This window comes from Myotis daubentonii, chromosome 21 (genome assembly GCF_963259705.1).
Source record: "Myotis daubentonii chromosome 21, mMyoDau2.1, whole genome shotgun sequence".
Classification (NCBI taxonomy): Eukaryota; Metazoa; Chordata; class Mammalia; order Chiroptera; family Vespertilionidae; genus Myotis; species Myotis daubentonii.
This window is the reverse complement of record NC_081860.1, coordinates 7,015,333-7,033,851: the sequence shown is the minus strand read 5'-3', so window position 1 is coordinate 7,033,851 and position 18,519 is coordinate 7,015,333. Positions and strand designations below refer to the sequence as shown.

The following is an 18,519-nucleotide window of genomic DNA, read 5'->3' as shown; positions in this document are numbered from 1 at the left end:
TGCATATCTATAAAGATAACTGAATGTAAATATTGCAAACAGATTGATTTATCATACCCCAAACCTCGAAATAACCAATTTTAGAGACAGATCCATAGATGAGGTAGTTATTCATAGAATGCAATACTAATCAGGAACAAAACAAATTCAATATTCACATAAGCTTTTGTGTTGAATCTCAAAATATCTGTGTAGCCCTGGCTCTTTTGGCTCAGTGGCTAGAGAAACAGAAAGAGATAACAAATACTCTCATGTGTACAGCCAGACAGCACATAGTAGCTTTCGCTTCACACAGACTCTCATCTTATATTCATACACCAGACAGTCCGAGTTTTTGACTTCCACCAATTCCTGACTAATTGCCTAAGGGAGCTCTATGGTTTCCCGGGAGGTGATCAAGCTCCCCTTCCACTCGCTTGGAGTGGGCCTAATTGATAGGGGGTCGAAGAAGACGACTGACCCTAACCCATTTTGACAAAGACAAAGACAACAAGGAACAAAGACAAAACAAACTAGACAAATGCAACCGAAGGTTGCCCAGAACCTGCAGCTCGCTCCTTGAAGTCATGAAAATTTTTCAAAAAACATTGCAGCGGGGTGCACACAGAACCGGATCACTTTTTGACAACAAACACCAAGATAACAAACACCAGACAGACAAACCCGGTGCAGCCTAAAGCAGCACAAACCAGAGACCCCGGCCACCATCCTGGCCGCGCGTCAGGAGCAGGAGTACTGCTGAATCCAGCCCTCCGTATAGGTCCTTCCAGGGGACGTCCCAATTCCTGCTTAACGACAGGTCTTCCTTACCTCTCTCCCGAGTCCAGGTGGCTAGGTTTCCGAATTGAAACTTTTGGGTGGAGTCTCCTACGCCTCCCGGGAACACAGAACGGAGACTGGAGGCCTCCTTGGTATTCGTTCCCCATTGGGATGTGGGTATCTCACTGGGACCTCCAAATGTTATGGGTTCACTCAGCGAGATAGACTACCGAATCAGAATTTAAATTTAAGAGCCTTTATTACGCTGGCCAGCTGGCTACAGTTACAGCACCCTGCTAGAGCAGAGGCCGAAATGCAGCCCAGACTACAAGAATTACAGCATTTTTATTTGCAAAAACCACAAAGTTACAAAGCCTTGTTTACATAATTACTTCTCGACACAGTATAGCATCATACAGTGACTACCTTCCTATCTATGTGATCTAGGAACAGAGAGTACAGACTGCCGGGAAGGGGCCATGAGACCATACATCAAGGCCTGGCCTGATGTCAGTACCTTCCTATCTATGTGTTTTAGGAACAGGCAGCACAGAGCGCCCCTTCTGGCCAAAGTGCCAGATATGCAGCCGAGTACAGTGAGGGTTTGCACTGAAACAAATGTCTCCAACACGTGCATCACTACAGAATGTTTTCTGCTTAAAATATGCTACATCTGACTCAGTCAGGTGCAAAATATGTTGTAACACAGAGAAACACCGCTTACACAGAAGGGTCTTCTGGGTGGCTGGAGCTGTCTTAGAAGCCCTGACCTGTGACTCTCCTTGTATAGATACACTTTGACCAGAACAGGCCTCCTTATCACCCATGTTATGACAACAACCTGCAAAGTGAGAAGGGGTGAAGAAATGAATGTTCAATGGGGAGACAGGGGGAATTCCCATTGCAAAGGTGTGTTAAACATCACAGTTGGTACATGCAATTCTCTGAAAACAAGAGATGTGCAGGAAGGATTAATAAGAGGCTCTTATAACTTTCTGGGCTAATGAAGATCACAAACAGAAAGGCCTCGCCAGAAATATGAAACAAAAATGGCAAGCACCACATGGATTAGAATATGGTGCTCCGGCTAATCCTTCAACTAACAGCATTCAACAGGGCTTGTTGACTGGGAAAGGGGGCAAGCTGAGCAAGAGGTTGGTTCCGTCTTACTCCAAGTAAAATTCAATAAAGGAGTAGCTGGTTTCGAGGACTAATTACCACATATGTGCACCACAGAACACATGTGCACGTCAATGTTGCAGATGACTACAGGGGCACCAGTGCAGAGAAACAGGTGATGAAGAGGTGAGCAGTCATCACTGGGCCAGAGCTATACAGCTTGCTATAGTATTCAGGGAAGAGAATATTACAAACAATTGAATGAAAGCCTTAAAACAACAGCCATAGTTCATGTAAGTGAAGACCATAACATGACCCAGGTTGCCACAAAGAACCATTACCCAGAGAAAGAGCGCAGAAGTTGAAGCCATGCATATGGACACTGTCAGCCTCCCATGAAGTGAAAGTGCAAGCTGGGACCTATTAGGTTCACTGCAAGACTCCTGACTCTCTGTTTCCTCTACTTTTTGAGGTAACAGGTGTTAGGGATGTTCATGGAGACCTGTATTCAGGGCTCTCCATCCAGCTCATCCCTGGCAACCACAGCACATTTGACAAGGCAGTGGGGAAAATTAGCACAGGCCATGTTCCCACTGTGGGAGAGAGAAAGCTCTGCCTGAGGAATAAAGGAAGAGAGGTCATCACCTCAGGACACTGGGAGAACATCCAGGTCTTACCTACAGATGACACAAGTGCAAACACTTCCAGCATCACATCATACTACACAAGTCTCTGAGCCTCATCAAGGAGCCCCCATTCCTCCTGAGAGAAGACAATGGCCACGTCCTCAAAGTTCATATCCTGTCATAATGGGGACAGTACAGCCCAAGATCAGCTTCACTCCTAAGATTCTTAGTCTGTCATACTCCCCACCCTCCACATCCATCTGCTCTGTCCACTCCACACATCAGAGAAAATACCAGGCCTTCATCCCATGAAAGCCACTGTCTTCTTATATTCCTACTGACATTTTGTCTTCCCACTATAATAAAGGCAGATAAGACACCTGAGCTATGGACTCCTGTGTACACCACACTGACTTTTATCAGCAGAGTGGGTGTCAAAACCATAGGTTAAACAGAGTTGCTGGCCATAAAGATAGTGTGAGTGATTTGATACTGGCCTTGTCAAGCAATACCCTCATATTGTTTCTCAAAGACACCAAATACATGGCATCACACTGCACCCTCTTGACGCCAATACCAAGGTACGGAGGCCATGTCTTTGCACTACCTGCTGCACAGAGTTCTTTGAACAACACTTCTCTCACACAGCTTCATTCTCAGAAGCACAACTTCAAAGGTAATGAAAATTTACTGTGGTGAGGACAAATTACTTCCTAATCACTTTTTTCCAAAATTATAGTTCACCACATCCATAATCTCTTAGCCCTTACCCTTCTCCCTTACCCACTCCAGTGGAGATTTTGAAGCCTGGGTAATATTGATGTAGGCTAGCTCATTCCTATCAAGCTGTGTGTCACCCCCAACAACAAAAGACAGATGGTTAGTTAAATGGCAACGAAGCTCTGTACCTAGAATGTAGCACCAAAACACCCCTCTTTACAAGCAATCACTAAAAGTCACTGTACTGGATCATCCAGACACCACCAGAAATGGACTCTCTCGTCATTCACTCTTATGTCAATGTCAGGGGGCTGTGGCCATCAATTCACATTCCCTCTTCAAGTGCACATCACTCTTTTCCATACGTGGTTTACACCTGCACTCCCTCAGCCCCAGCCCCCACTGTGCTCTCCTTGTCCTCTGAGTTAACTCAGCATTTGCTGTCCAGAGAATGCTTGCCAACATCTCTCACTTAACCGCAACTCAAGTCCCACACCCGATGGCGTTCTGACCATGCCCAGTGAGTTTCGCAGATGACCACTCAAGCCTCTAAGCTAATCCACAAGACTGCCTGCAACTCGCCAAAACCAGGCCACACCAAGGGTCACAACAAAATCCTGGTGAGTGTTTAGAGAAGTTAATATGTACCAGCACTAGTCTTACTTTGTTGGAATACCTCTTCAGCCTCTAAATAATATAAGGTCCACTCATCTTTTAAAGGCCCTGGCCACTGCAAAATGATTACCTCTCCCCCACACTCTACATGACAACTTCTATCTCTCTGCTGTGTCGTGATACCCACCTTCCACAGTGGCCCCAGCAGGAAAGCTAGACCTCAGGCTCACACTGTCCCTTCTGAGCTACTACTACTGGTACCAACCTGACCATGATTTCCTATATATTTTTTAAAATATATTTTTATTGATTTCAGAGAGCGAGAGGGAGCAAGAGATAGAAACATCAATGATGAGAGAGAATCACTGATTGGCTGCCTCCTGCATGCTCTCTACTGGGGATCAAGCCTGCAACCTGGGAATGTGCCCTTGACCAGAACTGAACCTGGGAGCCTTCAGTCCACAGGCCGACGATCCATCCACTGAGCTAAACAGGCCAGGGCTCCTATATTAAAGTGATCTACAGTCCTGGCTGATTTGTCTCAGTTGGGTGAGTATAGACCAGTGATGCGGAACCTATGACATGCGTGTCAGAGTTGACGGGCGAACTCATTTTTTTGGTTGATTTTTCTTTGTTAAATGGCATTTAAATATATAAAATAAATATCAAAAATATAAATCTTTGTTTTACTATGGTTGCAAATACCAAAAAATTTCTATATGTGAGACCGCAACCAGGGTTAAGTTAGGGTTTTTCAAAATGCTGACAGGCTGAGCTCAAAAGGTTCACCATCACTGGTATAGACCCATGCACTGGTGAAGTCACATGCCTTGGTTGTGGGCTGGATCCACAATAGGGGTTGTGCAGGCTGCAACCAATCCTTGTCTCTTGCTCATCAGTGCTTCTCCTTCCCTCTCCCTCTCCCTTCCTTTCTATATCTAAAATATACATATATATATGTTTATTTAAGTATCTGTGGGTTCCTAAGTCAGCTCACTCTTCCCTACAAGCCTTTGCACAATCTGTAACCAATGCCCTGCAGGACCTACCACTCAGTACACTGGTTGCTAAATACATGGTCCACTACAGGAAGCCCTAGTCATGACCTTAGGAGTCTGGGCTTAGTGTCTGTTCAAAGTCCCCAGGCCCAAGGGATACAAGAGCAGCGGGACAGCCCCTGGACACAACTATCTCAGAGGCCACAAGACTCTGAAGCCCTGAAATTATCTTCACCGTCCGGTACACCCAACTCATTCTGCATTAGTAGGAATTCCTGTAAAGAAAATTGTCTGTTGAGAGCCTGGCAAACACCGCCAGGATCTGTGGGCTCAGGCTGCTCAGTGCCCTTGTCCAGCCCAGAGGCCAGGTGCCCTCCAGATGCCGGTGTTATCTCTGAGCTCAGTCCTCAGTGCTCACTCTTGCCAGTTACCTGACCATTGACAGGACTTCACCTTCCTGTCCTCTGTCTTCTAGTCTGTCCTTCCTCTGAGCAATGTCAGGAAAAGTTAGAATCTTACCCCACAAAATGTCCCTCCTTTTTCACAACCATCTATGCTCCCAGCGTTCTGAGAGTGAAAGTAAACCTCCTCGTGCAAAACCCACACCTCATCTCTTTGTTGCCTTTAGACCCAAAACAGGCCCGGGTTTTCCTAATCCTCCTGCCTCAGCTCCACCACCGTGTCCTTAAAGGTGGCACTGCAGCCTGTAGCCCTCATCCCCCATCACACCCTGTGTCACCCAGGAGAGACTCACTGTTCTGGATGCGGCTTCCTGGGCAGCGGGACCTGAGCGGCTCCGGTCCCCAAGGCTGGGGGGTTAAACGGGGTCAGGCTGCGGGGACGCTGTGGGCAGAGTGGAGTCCCGGAGGCACGGAGGCCCCACTCCCGGCCTGTTGGTGCTCAACCAGCCTCAGACACACCCCGCACAGCAAGGACGCTGCCTCCCAGGCCTCCTCCTACTCAGGTCCAGTGAGCTGAAGCCAGTGAGTCCTTGAACTGAAGAGGTCAAAATGCCCACCAGGAGGAGGAAGGTGGAAGTCCCGCCTTAACGGGATGCACTGACACCAAAAACACCCGTTAGCTCCGCCCACGTGGGCCCATTCCTTTCTGGGTAATGTAGTTTTCTCAAACGCCAAGGGGAGGGCTAGCATTCAGGCCAATGACACTAGTGAATAAAGGTGATGTGGTACAGCAAGTGGTCCTGGGGAAGGACAAGATGGGGCCAGAGGCCTGGTTAACTGGAACAGACTGGCAGATCTCCCAGGAGCGGGGCGTGGGGAGGACTGGGAGAGATCCCCCAAAGAATATATGCACAGGGGAGAATGGGATACATCTGTAAACTAGCAACAATAAATACACTGTTTTTTATTTTTATTTTTAAATAATATAGCGCAGCTGCTGTGACTCAATGGTTGAGCGGCAACCTATGAACCAGGAGGTCATGGTTCTATTCCTGGTCAGGGAACATACACGGGCTGTAGGTTCAATTATCAGTTAGGATAGAGGTACGTGCAGGAGGCAGCTAATCAGTGATTCTCTCTCATCATTGATGTTTTTATCTCTCCTTTTCCCTCCCTTTCTCTAAAATCAATAAAACTATATTTTTAAAGTGTAATCATATATGCATAGCCCAAGGACAGAGACAATAATGTGGTGAGGGCCTAGAAGCAGTGGGGGCAGGGTAGAGGCAGGCAAAGGGGATGGAGATGGGGGAAATTGGGAACATCTGTAATAGAGTCAATAATCAATAATAAAAAGAATAGTTTGCTACATGGCATGGTTCAGTGCTTGGACGTGGACCCATGAACCATGATATCACTGGTTTGATTCCAGGTCAGGCACATGCCCAGGTTGGAGAGCTCATCCCGGCAGGGGGCATGCATGAGGCAACTGATCAATGATTCTCTCTCATCACTGATGTTTCTCCATCTCCCTTACTCTCTAAAAAAGCAATAAGAACATTTTAAAAAGAATAGTGTTAAGATTGATTTGATTCAACAACACCAAAGTGAAGAGGCACTTTTCATCTAATTCACTGCAATCTTTCACAATCACTATAAATGCAATGTTTCTGTCGTACGGGTGGTAACATTTAAACCTCAGAGTCATACAAAAAATGACACCAGAGCCCAGTTGATAGAGCATCAACCTGCAGACTGAAGGGTCCCAGGTTCAATTCTGGTCAGGGGTACACTCTCAGATTGCAGGGTTGATCCCCAGTAGGGGGCATGCAGGAGGCAGCCAATCAATGATTCTCTCTCATCTTTAATGTTTCTATCTCTCTCTCCCTCTCCCTACCTCTCTGAAATCAATTAAAAAAATAGATATAAAGAATGACACCAGTGTATGAAATTTCATACATCACAGGACATGGCTCCTTTAGTGTATGTGGGGAACAATTCCCCTAAACATTGTTGAGAATTATGTAATACTTATTGTGACCAGAGACTATAATTAATATTGTGCACAGAAACACAACAAAGGCCTCCTTTCCAGTGTGAATGTTGACCTCACCAATAATAGAGGCACCAGGCTGCAAATTAGAACCACAAAGTCATGCAGATAATTTTACAAGACCTTGGGCAGAAGTTAAAAAAAAGCCAAAATTGGAGAAACTGATTTTCTGCCATTACTATGTGCCTTCCAAAGCACAGAATATTTGGGACCCCATCACATCTGTTCACCTCTCCAACTTTCCTTTCTAGTCATCCCAGGCAGTGAATATAATCCCCAAAATTAAAGGTGCAAAAGAAAAAAAAAACACCTTTACTGAATGATCATAATCCAGAACAGAGGACAGCGAGCAGTTTGCAGGTTGGTGAATTAGAACCTGAAACAATTCATCACAGCATAATGTGCAAACCACAATATCCGTGACAGAGGCAGCACTTTTTAGCTGAGGATGAGTGCCCTGGATGAAGCCTGTATCAGGTGCATTACCTCGTCAGAGATAAAGAAATGAAGATACTGCCAAGAGCTCAGAGTTATCACAATTTTCTGAAGCACAAGTGAGAACACAGAATATATTTCCCCTGATCACACAGGGGTTGTGACTGATGCACACTCTTCAGGTGAGCCAGGTGTTAGAGGTGAAATCTCTTCAGCCAGAAATACTCGCTGTGACACCATTTGAGTAGTAGGTTTGTGAAGTTGTTATCCATAGAATACAATACTAGTCAGCAATAAAAAAAATTCAATATTCACATAAGCATTTGCATTGAATCTCAAAATATCTGTAGCATTAAGGAAACCAGTATTTGTTTAAAAGTACACTCCTTATAGCGCCTGTAAAATTATGAAAAATATGAACTAATCTAATGTAAAGAATGGAAAATGAATGATTGCATGGAAGACTGGGAAAAATCAGACAGAGGAATTATAAAAGGGAAAGAGGAATTATAAAATGTAGAGAGTGGGAAATGTAGGTTTAGAGTTGTTGGTATGGAAAATAATACATAAAAAAAGCGGAATAAACTCTGCTTTCACCGTGTACCTCAGCTGGGTGGGTATCATACAGTGCACTGAAACATCCTGGTTCAATTCCAGGTCGGTGCACAGACCCACCTGTGGCCCCAGTAGGGAGGGTGCAAGAGGCAGCTCATGTATATTTATCTATCTCTCTCCCCCTTCCCACCTATTTTCCTAAAAAAATAACAAAAACATAAAGGTATTTTTTAAAGAACAAGTGCTGTGGTTTATGTTCTCATAACTGAAAGTCCACTTATGCCACACCTTGAATACTGAATCAATTTATTTCACCTGTGATGTTTCACAGCTTTATCTCTAGATCAAGGCTCACAAAATAACACACATTAGAAAAGTGCTCTTTCTTGCATGTCAGGGCTCATTTCCTGGGAGGAACAGATTTGCCTCAGTGGCAGCAAATGTTGGCAAGCAGTGAAGACTACTGCCATGGAATCAACCGGAATGCTGACTGGTTACAAAAGACACATCCTGGGAATGATTACAGGATTATCCTTCCTTTAGCTTTGAGTTCTTACATATTGAGAAATGACTTTGTGGTGAACCCCTTACAGAGACCAGGGGAATCCACAAACCCATTAAATTATTTTCTCTGCCAATGACTGCAGCTACAGGAAACATTTTTGGGGGTGCTGAGAATATCTGTACACAAAGATCACACAAGACACAGGCCAGGAACATTTGTGGATTTATGCTCAGAAGAGACACTTTCCATATAACTTACTGCAGTCTCTCTTATCACTATGAATACAGTGTTTCTGTCTCAATGGTAGGTTAACCTCAGAGTCTTACAACAAATGTCACAAGACTATGAAATTTCGTACTTCATGGCACTTGGCTTCTTTGCAGTATGTGGGGAGGAGTTCCCCTAAACATTGATAAGAATTAAGTAATACATATTGTGAACAAAGAACATAATACATATTCTACACAGAAGGACAGCAAAGGACTATTCTTCTGGGTGATCATTGACCTCACACATAACCAAGGTACCAGGTTATAAATTAAGACCACAAAGGTATGCAATCTCTCTTTCAACACCTTGGGCAGCAATGAAAATAAGCCAGTTTTGGATGAAGAATGATTTTCTGCCGTCATATTCTCCTTTCCAAAGCACTGAAGGTTTGACATCCCCACAATATTGGTTCACATCTACATGCTGACAAATCTCAACAGTGTTTTCAAAACACTGCAGGCAGTGAATAGAACCATCACAATTAAAGGTACAGCAGGAAAAACATCTTTACCAAAATATCATACACCATAGTCAGCAGTGTTCAAATTGGTGAAATGGAACATAAGCCAATCATCACATCATAACGTGAGAACCACGAACTCCCTGAGAGAGATACCACTTCTTTTCTGAGGATGGCTGTTCTGGACAAACTCTGGACCAGGCCCACACCTTAGTCAGACATAAAGGAATGAAGATCCTGCCAAGAGTTAAGAGTATTTAGAATTTATTAAAGCACAAGAGAGCACACAGGGATTGTGACTGATTCACACTCTTCAGGTGAGCCAGGTGTTAGGGGTGAAATCAATTCAGCCACAATCACTCATAGTGACAGTAATCGAATAGGAGGCCTGGACAGAATGGCAAGTTCAAGTAGCTCCTTAAAGACTCACTTGTACCTGAAACTTATGAGGAATCTAGCAGAGTGTCTGTCCTGATAAAAAGGGATCATATTATGGCAAATGTGTATCATAGAGTCTCCTTCATGGTTGTTAATCTGAGTAAGAAAAATGAAACATTCCCTTCACAGTTATGGCTTTTCTCCAGTGTGAAGTCTCAGGTGTCTCATAAGGCCATATCTCTGACTAAAATATTTCCCACAATCCGTACACTCATAAGGCTTTTCCCCATTGTGAACATGCTTGTGGATAAGGAGATGACTATTTTGCCTAAAAGACTTCCCACATTCACTACACACATAAGGCTTTTCTCCAGTGTGAACTCTATTGTGGATAAGGAGCTGACTATTATCCCTAAAGGACTCCCCACATTCACTGTACCCATAAGGTTTTTCTACAGTGTGAACTGTCTTGTGGATGAGGAGCTGACTATTATCCCTAAAGGACTTCCCACATTCACTATACCCATAAGGTTTTTCTCCAGTGTGAACTCTCTTGTGGATAAGGAGCTGACTATTTTGACCAAAGGACTTCCACATTCAAAACATTCACAAGGTTTTTCTCCAGTGTGAACTCTCTTGTGGATAAGGAGCTGACTATTTTGCCTAAAAGACTTCCCACATTCACTACACACATAAGGTTTTACTCCGGTGTGAACTCCCTTGTGGATAAGGAGCTGACTGTTATCCCTAAAAGAATTCCCACATTCATTACACCCATTAGGTTTTTCTCCAGTGTGAACTCTCTTGTGGACAAAGAGCTGACTATTTTGCCTAAAGGATTTACCACATTCACCATATTCATAAGGTTGTTCTCCAGTGTGAACTCTCTTGTGGATAAAGAGCTGACTATTGCGGGTAAAAGATTTCCTATATTCACTACACTCATAAGGCTTTTCTCTGCTGTGAACTCTGTGGTGTTGAATGAGGGTGGAATTCTGACTGAAGGACTTTCCACAATCTGTACACTCATACCGCTTTTCTCCAGTGTGAACTCTTATGTCGAATGAGGTTAAAGATTCGTCTATAATTTTTCCTACATTTTCCACACTCTCCAGAGCACACACCCTGACATTCAACAACGTTGAGGTTGTGGCTGGCAGCATTTTCACATCTCCCCACGGGTGAGGACTTTTTCCACTGAGAAATTCCTGTGAATTCTCACTGCCACAGTGTTGCTCCTTATTTTATGAGTTGCCTGGTGTTGAAGAAGCTCTGAGGGAGTTTGGAAATCTTCCCCTACCACCCTGCTGTTTGAAGGCACCTCTGATAAGTCGAAGCTGCACCTGGTCACAAATGATGCCTTGTCCATAGCTTCTTTCCAGAACGTCTTTCCCCTGGCATCCCTGTATTGCTGGTGAGGGTTTGCACTGAAACAGAAGTCTCTCAAAAATGCCTCAATGAAGAAGTCTTTGTGCTCCAAATGTGCTGCTTGTAAGTCATTCAGGAGCAAAATATCTTTTAACACCGAGAAACACTGATTACAAGGATGGTTCTTCTGGGTTGATGGAGCTGTCTTAGAAGCTCTGACTTGTGAATCTCCTTCTATAGATACGCTCTGAATAAAACAGGCCTCATCATCATCCTTTTTATTCCAACAACCTGAAAGCTGAAAAAAGGTCAGGGAATGAATATTGATTGTGGTGACAGAGGGATTTTGCATTACAAAAGTGTGTTGCCCATGACACCGTGGCTCCATGTAATTATCTGAAAAGAGGACATATGCAGGAAGGATTAATAAGAGGCTTCTGCGAAGTTCTGGGCCTCTGAAGATCATAAAGGAAGGAAGACCACACCAGGAATATCACACAGAGATGGCAAACACCACATGGAAGAGAGGTAAGACTTCCAGCCCTTCCTCAGGCTAACAGTGTTCAGTAGGACTTGTCTGTTGGTGACATAGGCAAGCTCTGCAGAATTTTGTTTATGTCTTATCAAAGAAAAATTCAATAAACGAGTAGCTGTTTTTCAGGACTACTTTAGTATGGATGTGCACCTCATAACATAGGTGCAGGTCAATGTTGAAGATGACTGTGGAGGCAGCAGTGCAGAGGAACAGGTAATGTAAAAATACCACAAAGGTAAACATGGTGGAGTGCTAGGAAATCACAGGTGAAAGGACATGTCAGAAAGTGCAAAGTAGTTAAAGGGAAAGGTAAGAATGAGGTGTGGCCAGTGGCACCTGCCTCTGAGCAGTGATGTAATCGCTCTGGTTCCTGGTATAATGTGAAAACAGCCCTTGTGACATACATTCTGCTAGTTTCCACTCAGCTGGGCCAGGCCTCCTCTAAAACCATCCTGCATGTTCACCCTGTGGAAAAATTAAAAAAGGGTTCTTCCTGTACCACCTTCTCTACAAATACATAAAACCGAAATATGCCAAGTATTAATGAGAGATGACAGAGGTGACCATCCAGTCCTGGTCCAGAGGAAAACTACTTGGAATAGTATTCACAGAAGGTAATATGACAAACACCAAATTAAACGAGGGTCTTACAAGAACAGCCCATAGTTCATGTAAGTAAAAAACATAACCTGGCACAGGCAGTCACCCAGAACCTTTATCCAGAGGAAAGGTGCAGAAGTGGAAGCCATGGATCTAGACAAGTGACCCTCCCAGGGAGAGAAACAGCAAGTAGGACCCATTAAGCTGTCTGTAATATGCCTGTCTCCCAGACACATCCTGCACTTACTGAGGAAAACAGTGTTAAATAATTTTGTGGAGTTTATTTCTCAGGGCTCTCCACATAGCTCAGCACTGGTATCCATAGCACATTTCCCATGAGAGTGAAGAAAGTTTTCTGAGTCCATGGTCTGGCTGTAGGAGAGAGAAAGCTACAGGTGGAATATAAAGGAAGAGATGCGATCATCTCAGTCCATAAAGAGAGATGTGAGGGTCTTACCTACAGATGATACAAGAGCAAATACTTCCAGCATCACTTTGCAGTACAGAAGTCTCTGAGCCTCATCAAGGATTCCCCACTCCTCTGGAGAAAAGGGAATGGCCACATCCTCAATGTTCATATCCTGTCATAATGGGGACAGTTTAGTCCATTATCAGATTGTCTCCTAGCATTTTACCTTCATCATACACCCGTACTTCCATATCTATTTGTTCCCTACACTTCTGTCTACAAAGAAGATATCAGGCCTTTGTTTCATCAAAGACACTCACTCCTTATATTCCTACTGATGCAGTGTCTTCGCATGACAATAAGGGCAATGAGCATAAAGATCATATCTGCTCTCTAGTACAATCATGATTTCCACACTGCGCCTTTTTAATACAGTGGGTGTCATGAACATAGGATATGGGTAGATATTGTCAATAATGCCAGTGTGAGTGATCAGACACTGTTCTTGTCAGGCAATTACCTTGTTGTTCCCTAGGTTCTCATTCCAAGACCATGAACATTTTGGCATCAGACTTGACCCTTTTGACACCAAGCCTAGGGTGCTGAGCCATCATTTTGCACTTCCTGCCACACATAAATATTCGCACCACACAGCTTCATTCGCAGAGGCATAATGCCAAAGTTATGACAAATACATCGTGACTTGGCTGGTTTATCTTAATCATCTTTTTTTCCAATACTCTAATTCTCCCCTTCAGTAGTGTATTTCCCTCTTACCCTTCACCCTACCCAAAGCCAGCCAAACAGACTCTGGGGGAGAGAACCAAGATGGCGGCATAGGTTAACGCCAGAGATTGCTGCCTCGAACAACCAATTCAAATTACACCGAGAGGACGGAATGGACATCATCCAGAACCACAGGAGGGCTTTCTGAGTGGATATTCTACAGCTAGGAGGAAAGATAATATCATACCCAGACTCAGGAGGTGCAGTGCTGAAGTGAAATTCTCAGGTGCGGAGTGCGCGCGGAGCAGGCTGGAGGCGGAGGGCGCGGTTGTTGTTTTCAATCCGGAGGGAGCTTCAGACGCTGAGCTCCAGAGCCGGGTGAGTCCCTAGGGACCCAGACTCAAACGGGACTGTCTGGCTTTGGTCAGAACTCTAGGGCAGCTTTCTCTCCGAGTTTGCAACGGTTGCTGGGAATCGGTGAGGCAGAGCACCTAGGGACCGAACTGAGAGCAGCCATGACTGCTCGCTTTGCCCGCCCTGTTTCATCCTGTGCGACCCGCACTGCCCAAGCCCTGCACAGAGCCATTTGCTGGAGAGCCTCAGGCAAAGGCTAGATTAGCACCTCCCCAGAGGACAGAAGTTTTCCCACTGCAGACACAGCTGATTCTCACATCCAATTGGCCTGGATATCAAATATCCCCAGTATCAATGACAACAATCAAGGCTTAACTACAACAAGACAGTGCACAAAGACCACTAGTGGGTTCACCAAGAAAGCATAAAAAATGCAAAGACAAACAAACAGGCCAAATTGTCCATGGAGGATATAGAGTTCAGAACCACACTTTTAATGGCTCTCAAGAAGTGTCTAGAAGCCGCTGATAGACTTAATGAGATCTACAAGAAATCTAATGAGACCCTCGATGCTATGATAAAGAACCAACTAGAAACTAAGCATACACTGACTGAAATAAAGAATATTATACAGACTCCCAACAGCAGACCAGGGGAGCACAAGAATCAAGTCAAAGATTTGAAATGCGAAGAAGCAAAAAACACCCAACCGGAAAAGCAAAATGAAAAGAGAATCCAAAAATACGAAGATAGTGTAAGGAGCCTCTGGGACAGCTTCAAGTGTACCAACATCAGAATTATAGGGGTGCCAGAAGAAGAGAGAGAGCAAGATATTGAAAAACTTTTTGAAGAAATAATGACGGAAAACTTCCCCCACCTGGTGAAAGAAATGGACTTGCAGGTCCAGGAAGCACAGAGAACCCCAAACAAGAGGAATTCAAAGACAACCACACCAAGACACATCATAATTAAAATGCCAAGAGCAAAAGACAAAGAGAGAATCTTAAAAGCGGCAAGAGAAAGAAACTCAGTTACCTACAAGGGAATACCCATACAACTGTCAGCTGACTTCTCAACAGAAACTTTGCAGGCCAGAAGGGAGTGGCAAGAAATATTCAAAGTGATGAATACCAAGAACCTACAACCAAGATTACTTTATCCAGCAAAGCTATCATTCAGAATTGAAGGTCAGATAAAGAGCTTCACAGATAAGGAAAAGCTAAAGGAGTTCATCACCACCAAACCAGGATTATATGAAATGCTGAAAGGTATCCTTTAAGAAGAGGAAGAAGAAGAAAAAGGTAAAGATACAAATTATGGACAACAAACATGCATCTATCAACAAGTGAATCTAAGAATCAAGTGAATAAATAATCTGGTGATCATAATAGAATCAGGGACATAGAAAGGGATTGGACTGACTATTCTTGGGGGGGAAAGGGGTGTGGGAGATGCGGGAAGAGACTGGACAAAAATCGTGCACCTATGGATGAGGACAGTGGGTGGGGAGTGAGGACGGAGGGTGGGGTGGGAACTAGGGGAGTTATAGGGGAAAAAAGAGGAACAAATGTAATAATCTGAACAATAAAGATTTAATGAATAAAAAAAGAGACTCTGATGTATGCTCTCTCATTCCTATTGATCACTGTAACTGCCCTCCACAACAAAAGGCAGGTTGCACATATATTTCACCTAAGCTCTGGTCCAAGAAAGTAACACTGGAATAGACCCTCTTTTCAGGAATTAATCTTAAATTCACCAAATCACATTATCTAGATATCACCAGAAATGAACTCCACCTTCATTCCCTCTTATGTTGATTTCAGTGGCCCTGCATAAATGAATGCACATGCCCTCTCCAAGTACACATCACTCTTTCTACCATAACTCTCTCAAACCTACACTCCCACAATCCCAGCACCCATAGTCATCTCCCTGACTTCCTAATCATTGCTCAGTAAGTGTTGTTTTCTTAATGCCTGCAAAATTCAAAAGGAATTAAGTTCTACACCCACTCTCACTGTCCACACTCAATGAGGCGCCTTCAGTCCATCAATGATAACCTCCCTCCCTGAATGTTTTTCTCCTTTAACCTCACCTATTGAGAAAAACATTAAATCTCAGATATCCAGAGCCCACCTCTCTGGTGCTGCACTTGATATCCCTTCACCAGTCACAGCCTTCACCAGTCAAGTCCCATCACCTATGGCCCTCTCTCCCAGGTCCAGTGTGTCTCACATATGACCACTCATTCCCGTTTGTATATCAGTCAGACTACTGACCCCACCGAGGCTCTCAACACTATCCTGGAGTGCGATTCACAAGTAAAGATGCAAGAGCTGCCATCTCTTCTCAGATCACCTGCCTCTGCTGCTCCAAATCTTCCATTACTCCCATCACCTGCAGACCAGACTCCAAAGGTATCACAAGCTCCTCTAGACCTCACGCCTGTCCCATTGTTACCAGTTCCTATTTAAAAAAATGGACACAAGTCCCAGCTTGTTTGGCTCAGTGGATAGAGAGCCAGCCCGTGAACTGAAGGGTCCCGGGTTTTTATTCCGGTCAGGGCACATGCCAGGGATTTGGGCTTGATCCCTAGTGGGGGGTTTGCAGCAGTCAGCCCACCAATGATTCTCTGACCATTTTTTTAAAATACATTTTATAATTTTTTTTACAAAGAGGGAGGGCGAGGGATAGAGTTAGAAACATCGCTGAGAGAGAAACATCAATCAGATGCCTCCAGCACACTCCCTACTGGGTATGTGCCCGCAGCCAAGGTACATGCTCTTGACCTGAATTGAACCTGGGACCTTTGAGTCCGCAGGCTGACACTCTCCACTGAGCCAAACTGGTTAGGGCTCTCTCTGATAATTGATGTTTCTATTTCTCTCTCCTTCTCCCTTCCTCTCTGGAATCAATAAAAACATATATTTTTTTAAAAAGGACACCAGTTGGTTCCTGAATGAGCTCAGTCTGCACTCTAAGCCATTGCACATATAGGAACCTCTGACTGGAAGGTCTTCTAACATCTGATTCCACTGTTGGCCAAAAACAGGGACCATTTCATACATCCTTAGACATGTACTTAGAATTCTGGGCTTGGTGTCTTATTGAGGTCCCCAGATATAGGGGCTAGAAGAGAGGCAAGACAATCCCAAGATACCACTATCTCAGAAGTTGTAAGACTGTGAGGCCCTGATATCAGTTCCACAAAACGGCACCCTTAAACCACTCTGCATGGGCAGCAATCTGTGTTCAGAGAAAGATCTGTTGAGACTCTGGCCAACAACCCCAGGACCCATGGGCTCAGACTGCTCAGTACTGTCTCCCAGTCAATAGGCCCATGTGTCCTGCAGATGACCACATTACTTCAAGACTCAGTCCTCAGTGCACACCAGTTAGCTTATCTCTTATACGACTTTTGCCTCCTGTCTTCAAATGCTATCATCTATCTTATAGTCTCTTCCTCTTCTGAGCTGCTTTGGGAAAACTTTAAAGAACTACCTCACACAATGTCCCTCTTTTGTTCAGGACCGTTCATGTCCCCAGTTTCCTGAGAATGAAAGTAAAACTCCTCATGCAAAACTTTGCCTCATCTTCTTTGTTCCTTTAGACACAAAACAAGTCCTGGGTTTCCCGAATTCTCCCGGTTCGGTAACACCATCACGTCCTCACATGGAGGTATTGCCGCCTATTACCCTCTTTCCCCCATCACACCTTTTGTCACACATGAGCTACTCACTGTTCCTGGCAGAGCAACCTGGACTGCAGGATCCCAGAGGTGTCCACACCCCAGGCTGAAGGGTTAAATTTAGTGAGGCTGCTTCGAACTCTGTAAGCAGGGAGAAATCCCGGAGTCACAAGAGCCCAAATTCTGGCGTGTTGGGGCTCAGAAAACCTCAGACACACCACTGCATAGGGAGATACTGCCTCTGATGCCTTGTCCTACTGGAGACCTGGCGCTGGGAAGCCTCAGTCTCTGTGAACAGACCAAAGAGGTCAACATGAGCACCAGGTAGATGCAGGAAGTCCCACCCTAACCCACGTACACCTGGATATTATGCCTCTCCTGGGCTTTCATTGGCTAAATCCAGCCATCATTATGGGCATAGGCCTTTAGGCAATATACGTTTATAGGCCTCCCAGATGTAAATAGGATCCCAATCACTCACTGAACATTGTGAATATTGGTGTTTGGAAGCCAGAATGTTGCTGGGAAATGACAACATTATGATCATGTGGCTGGTGGTAGATTCTGGGGTTTATTCTCCAACTGATTTTTTGGTTAGGTTGATTTTTGTGAGGTAGGATGGGACAGGAAAGAGAGAAACATGCATCAGCTGCCTCATGTCAACCCCTCACCTTCCCACCAGGAATCCAGCCAGAACACCAGGCTTCTGCCTCATAAACAACTTAACCAGACACCTTCCCAGCACAGGAAGATGCTCAAACATCTGAGCTATTCCAGCTGTCAGATTTTTTATATTTCATATAAACATATCACATTATTAAGAGACAAATCAGGCTATGAGAGAATATATACAATCCAATTTCATTTGTTTATAAACAACATTTGAAATGCTACAAAGAACAAAAAGTTAACACTTCATAAATTGTTAGAATGTTTGTATTC

The 18,519-nt window shown here is 44.3% G+C and overlaps 1 pseudogene; it reads right to left on the bottom strand.

Moving 5' to 3' along the window:
* Positions 1 to 18,519, bottom strand: part of LOC132223040 (zinc finger protein ZFP2-like) — a 46,026-nt pseudogene that overhangs the window by 8,961 nt on the left and 18,546 nt on the right.